The sequence below is a fragment of the Petaurus breviceps genome, unplaced genomic scaffold (genome assembly GCF_028583685.1).
Source record: "Petaurus breviceps papuanus isolate PSGF00001 unplaced genomic scaffold, PetGlider_PUasm1.0 91133, whole genome shotgun sequence".
In the NCBI taxonomy this organism is placed as follows: Eukaryota; Metazoa; Chordata; class Mammalia; order Diprotodontia; family Petauridae; genus Petaurus; species Petaurus breviceps.
In genome coordinates this window covers 79,529,106-79,535,105 of record NW_027187419.1, presented here as the reverse complement: position 1 = coordinate 79,535,105, position 6,000 = coordinate 79,529,106, and the positions used below count along the sequence as shown (strand labels likewise).

Genomic DNA, 6,000 nt, shown 5'->3' with positions numbered 1-6,000 from the left:
CCTTGCTTCCCTTGTTTGCTCATGTTGCCACTCAATTGCTTGACTTTCGAATTTTTTGCCACTCTGCTACTACAGGAGGGAGCTTTGTCCCAATTGTTGGGATTTTCTCAGATGCCAGAGCTATTAGTTGGCTGCTGTCTCTGAAGTCTCTACATGCTCTGGCACACTGGTCATGCACCCCAGGATCTCCACCCCAGACAGTGATCCAGATCCAAGCAGGTTAAAGAAAGAGTGATTATCCCTCAGACTGGTCACTTGGTCCCCCTATAACCTGCAGGCCAGGAGCTCTGAAGCAGCCATGTGGCAGCTGCTGAACAGCTGCCACACCTCAGCCACTTCTCCCTCCAGGAGGCAAAGTCCTGACAGCACTCCCAACCTCCCAGGTTCCAAAGTCCACACTGCACTGACCTCTCACTTTGTCCTTAGTGTCTACAGGTTTACAGTTCTGGAAACCACCACAAATGCTGGTGATCTGAAGTCCTTCCAGCCAGAAGCTGGTTGTGGCTGCCCTGAGACTAAAACCTCAGGCTCACGAGGGGCTGTCCTTGGCTCCCAGAGCACTGTGTTGGCCCTTTCTTGCAGACTGTCTTCAGCGGGAGGTTAGCTTCTCTGTTTCATTTTGTGGGTTCTGTAGCTCCAAAGTTTGTTTAGAGTCAATTTTTACATGAATGGGAGGACATGGAAGCAGGAGCCCTGCAGAAGTCCTGTTTCTATTCTGCCATCTTGACTCTGCCACCCAGCAATTTTCAAAAGAAATCATAGCACTGTATAATTAAATAAAAAATACTCTGAATTATTATTGATTAAAAAATGTAAATTAGGGGCAGCTACATGGCATAGTGAATAAAGCACCGGCCCTGGAGTCTGGAGGACCTAAGACACTTAACACAAAAACTAGCCATGTGACCTTGACCAAGTCACTTAGCCCCAATTGCCCTCCAAAATAAATTAAAAAAAAGAAATGCAAATCAAAACAATTCTAAAGTATGACCACATGCCTACCAGATAAGCTGATATGTCAGAAAAAAAGAAAATGTTAAATGTTGAAGGAGATGTGGAAAAATTGAGACATCAGTGCATTTATGGTGGAGCTGTGAACTGATCAACCATCTGGAGAGCAATTTAGAACTAATCCCTTTGGGCCTATTAAAACCGTGCAAACCTTTTGACCAAGCAATACCACTACTAGATCTGTATCCCAAAGAGATCAAAGGAAAAAGAAACAGACCTATATGTACAAATATATTTTTATCTGGTCTTCATGTGGTAGCAAAGAACTAGAAATTGAGAAGTTGTCTATTATTTGAGAAATGATTGAACAAGGTGTGATGTCTGATTTTAATGAAGTACTATCTTGCTATGAGAAACAATGACCAGCATCATTTCAGGGAAAAAATAAAACAACTGGCTGTTGCAAAGGGAATTGAGAAGAACCAGGAGATCATTGTACATAATAACAATAATATTGGATAATAATCAACTGTGAATGACATAGCTATTCTAAGCAGAATACAATGATACAGGACAATTCCAAAGTACTTAAAGAAAAATGCTATTCACCTCCAGAAAAACAACTTTGCATTTGATTTCAGATCGAAGCAAAGATTTTATAAACTTTCTTTTTCTTTCTTTTTTTTTGGGGGGGAGAATGGGGAAGAACGGTTCTCTGCTTTCTTTCACAATGTGGCTAATATGGAAATATATTTTTCTTGTCTTCACATGTATAATATACATACAATTATCTGCCTTCTCAAGGAGGAGGTAAGGGAAGGAATAAGGGAGAGAACTTGGAACTCAAAATTTAAAAAGAAATTGATGTTAAAAAATTTACATGTAATTAAGAAATATTTAATGAAATAAATATATATATATATATATATATGTAGAAAAAGAGTAGCTACTGCTGTAGAAAAAAATGAATACCTATTTCCTCTTGTTTTCAGGAGTTTTGAAGTCTTGGAATGAATAAAGTCAGGGACTGAGAAGCCAAACATGGTCATATGGTCAATATAGAACCTGCAAAGAGAAGTATTTTTGTTGTTTACTTAAATCTATGCCACAATAAAATCATTTCGATGATGGGAGATGTGTCTTTTTATTTTCTTCATTACTTAAAAGATTGTGATTTCCTTAGTGAGTATAGAATTCCATGCTTTAGAAGTCTTCATGAATTGTTGTGATTAAGAACAACAAATAATTATTATTATTATTCCCTGTTTTTTTTTTATTAAACTACTGCAAATTTAACTAGATGCCCCTTATATTATGGGCAGTTTGTTGCATGACCCAAAGTAGAAAAAATCATTTAACTTGGTAGATCTACCCAAAAAATGGTGTTTCACTGACATTATTAGAATTAGAGACACAGCAAAATTAGATGTCAGAGTAGGATTTTAGGGGAGGCAGTCTCCATCAACCAACATAACTCAATGAACACTCTTTCCCCTTCTGAAGGTGAAATGTTATACCAATCATTTTTTAAGTCAAAAGTTGCTCATATCTTAAAAGAATAAAAGCAAGAAAAATGCCAACCAATATGTTTAATTATTTTAAAGTAATTTTTCCAAGGCAAACTAGAAAACCCAGGTCTCTAAACACTATCCCCTTAAATTTCCCATTTCACTCATTTAAATTGGTATACAGTGATTACCTTTGTTATTTTCATCTCCATGCTGTCTCTCACTGCAATCTCACTTTTTCCCTTCCTTAATTGGTAAAGGGTGGGAATAACTATAACTCTTGCATTAGAGTATGCTTCCTAACTAAAAGGGCTAGGATTTCTTATTTATCTGATTCAATGTGCCTACATGGGTCAACCTGGGAACTTCATTTTCTGGTCCTCCCCAAGAGTGAAAACTAACTCTCCTAAAAAGAACTCAGATTGACAACACTTTAAAATATACTATTATTTATATAGAAAAAGCACCAAAGAACTCTCACCCAATCCTATGGGGAATCAATGTCTCTTCCATGCCACTATACCATGCTTCCCACTGGATACATCCTCTTGGCTTAAATTTCTACAAGCCTGGTGAGGCCTGAGAAAGTTAGAAGCCCTGAATTCTCTGTTCCATGTCTGTGGTCTGCCATGAGTCACTTTTTTACTGGCAGCTCTTTTCTTTTTGTTGCTCCCAGTCAGGGCTCTATTACTCCAATTATGCTTCTGGTAAGCTTCTGGGTGCCTTTTTTTGTCATTGTGACTGTCCTTTGCTTTGCTTGAATGATCCCTAAGTATTCTCCAGCAGATATTCCCAATCTTCTCCAAGGGCTAGTTCTCAAGTATTGGGTCTAAGAAGTGATTAAACTTCAGTCTCAGCTGCTTGTGTAATCAATTGTTCCTGCTCCTGGCAAATTTAAACCTTGCTCTTTTATACAGGGACCACCACCCACACAAAATACCTAATCAAGCAGGAATGTGCTAGAGCCAGCTCTAAATTGGAGCAGATTTGTAAAATAAGTGTGAGAACATTTACAACCGTAATACAGGTAAATGCTGTAAACTGGGACTTGATTTATTGTTTTGTTAATTTCTAGTCTTAAGAAATTGTTGAAGATATTAATTAAATTAAATATGTTCATTTATAATTTTAATTAATTTTTAATTTGACTATAATTAAATGTTAATGACTAATTAAATTTAAGAGTGTTTCAAGGGTACTTTTTTTTTTGGAGATCCTTTGTTAAAATATTTTGTCAGCACACCACTACTGTTAAGTCACAGTGGGAATGTTGTTCCTCTAATCAAACAAATTAAATGGAGACCAATTTCCTCTTCTAGGCTACCCCCAAAGTGAATACTTTTTACTTCTCCTTCCCTCATTGCCTGGATAGTGTACCTCCAGCTCCCACTGGCACCTCCCAATAAGTTTTGGGGGTTTTAGAAAGCCTTTCCTGCTATCTTTTTAATTGTCTTCTTCCAGGGCAGCTGGGCTTGATTATTCAAATTATTGGGCTACTTCTAAGAAGTCCTTAATAAATGTTTGTTGATTGACTCACAAATCTAGGTTTCTCTCAATTCTTTATATTCAGCATTTCTTAGGTTGAAATATTCCATTACATTCATATAACCAATTAATTCAGACAGTCCCTAATTAGAGATAGCTGATACTGAAATGGATAGAATGCTGGGTCTGGAGTCAGGAGAACCTGAGTTAAATGCCACCTCATTACTAGCTATGTAACCTTAGACAAATAACCTCTATTTTCCTCAGCTTCTTCATCTCTAAAATAAGGATAATGATAGCACCTACCTCCTGGGCTTGTTTTAAGGATCAAAACCGATAATATTTGTACCAGCATATAGCAGTGTCAGAGGACAGAAGATATATGAAAGATGTTATGAAAGTAGATCAAAATAACTTGATATAGATTTCATATGGGGATAGAGAGTAAAGAGTTAAAGATAATATTGAAGTTGTGAGTCTAAGTGACATTGAGGATGGTAATAGAACAGTGATATCAAACTCACATAGAAATGAGGGCAACTATTCCATACATAAGGGGCCCTGTGGGCTGCATATTGACTTAGTTTAAAAATATAATTATCTGTGTCTCATTGTATTTTTGGTTAATTTTGTCAAATATCTCCCGATTACATTTTTATCTGGTTGAGACACACTCGGAGTGTGTCCGTTCATATATTCAATACCTTTGCCCAGTAATAGGAAAGTTGGAAATAGGACAGGGCTTGAAGGCAAAGATTATCCATTCAGCTTTAGACATATTGAGGTTGACTTCCGTTTTGGATATACAGTGTAATATTTCTAATAAGCAGTTGGAGATGCAAGACTAGGAGTCAAGAGAGAGGTTAGACAGGTAAATAGAACTAAGAATCATGTACATAGAAACGGTCATTGAATCCATGGCATCAAATGAGATCACCAAGCAAAATAACATATAGAGAAAAGGGAGAAAGTCCAGGACAGAGCCTTGGGGGAGAATTAGATTTTGTGGGCAATATGTAGCATAAAGATTTAGCAAAAGAAAATAAGGAATGATCAGAAAGGAAAAAGAAAGATCAATGTCACATCATCCTAGAAAGAATAAGGAGAAAAGGGTGATCAGTAGTATCAAAAGTTGTAGAGATAGCAAGAAGGGGGAAAATAAGGAAAAGGCCATTAGATTTGACAAGAGATAACAGTGGCAGTTGAATGCTGATGACTTCCCTTGTATATTCCTAAAATTGTTTAAGTTCTAAGAATAAGGAGAAAAGGGTGATCAGTAGTATCAAAAATTGTAGAGATAGCAAGAAGGGGGAAAATAAGGAAAAGGCCATTAGATTTGACAAGAGATAACAGTGGCAGTTGAATGCTGATGACTTCCCTTGTATATTCCTAAAATTGTTTAAGTTCTTTATCCTCTGTAATAGATTATGTGTAAGTTGTAATCATCTTCATGTTGGTCCATTTTTTTTAGCTTATTCTGAGCATTTCAAGATTATGAAGTATCTCATGAAAACATGCTTCTTGTGACCTTTAAGTGCAGGATAAAATCAAGTACTAGAACTCCTTTATTCCCTTTTCTAATAAGTGTCTTTACAGCTTTTTTTATGTTTTCCAGGATAATTTATAATGACCATGTCACTGGAGAATATGGGAACATTAAGAACACCCAAACTTAAATATTAGTTATTCCATATATTGGCCCTTTCAATTAATGTGTGGTTTAGTTGTGAATCAAATGAGATGAGAATATAAAGCACTTTACACACCTTAAAACATTCTATAAATGTTATTATTATCATTGCTATTTTAACAAATTTTCTCTCATTTTTAAAAAAGGTTTATTGGTGTATTTTATTTTTAATTAGAAATATTCACAGATCCCCCTCCATTCCATTATAGGTATCTTATAATAAAATAAAACAATTAAGAAAACCTAAAAATACAATAATCTAATTTGAGGATACATACAAAATTCCACATCTATAGCACCCTTCCCTATTTTCAATTTTTTTTTATTAAAAAGAATTTATTTTAAATCACTTTCACTTCTCATCCC

General features: G+C 35.9%; 1 pseudogene; it reads left to right on the top strand.

The window, feature by feature from the left end:
• Window positions 1-298: 298 nt before the first annotated feature.
• LOC138155149 (ferritin heavy chain-like) overlaps window positions 299-6,000 on the top strand; it is an 81,597-nt pseudogene continuing 75,895 nt past the window's right edge.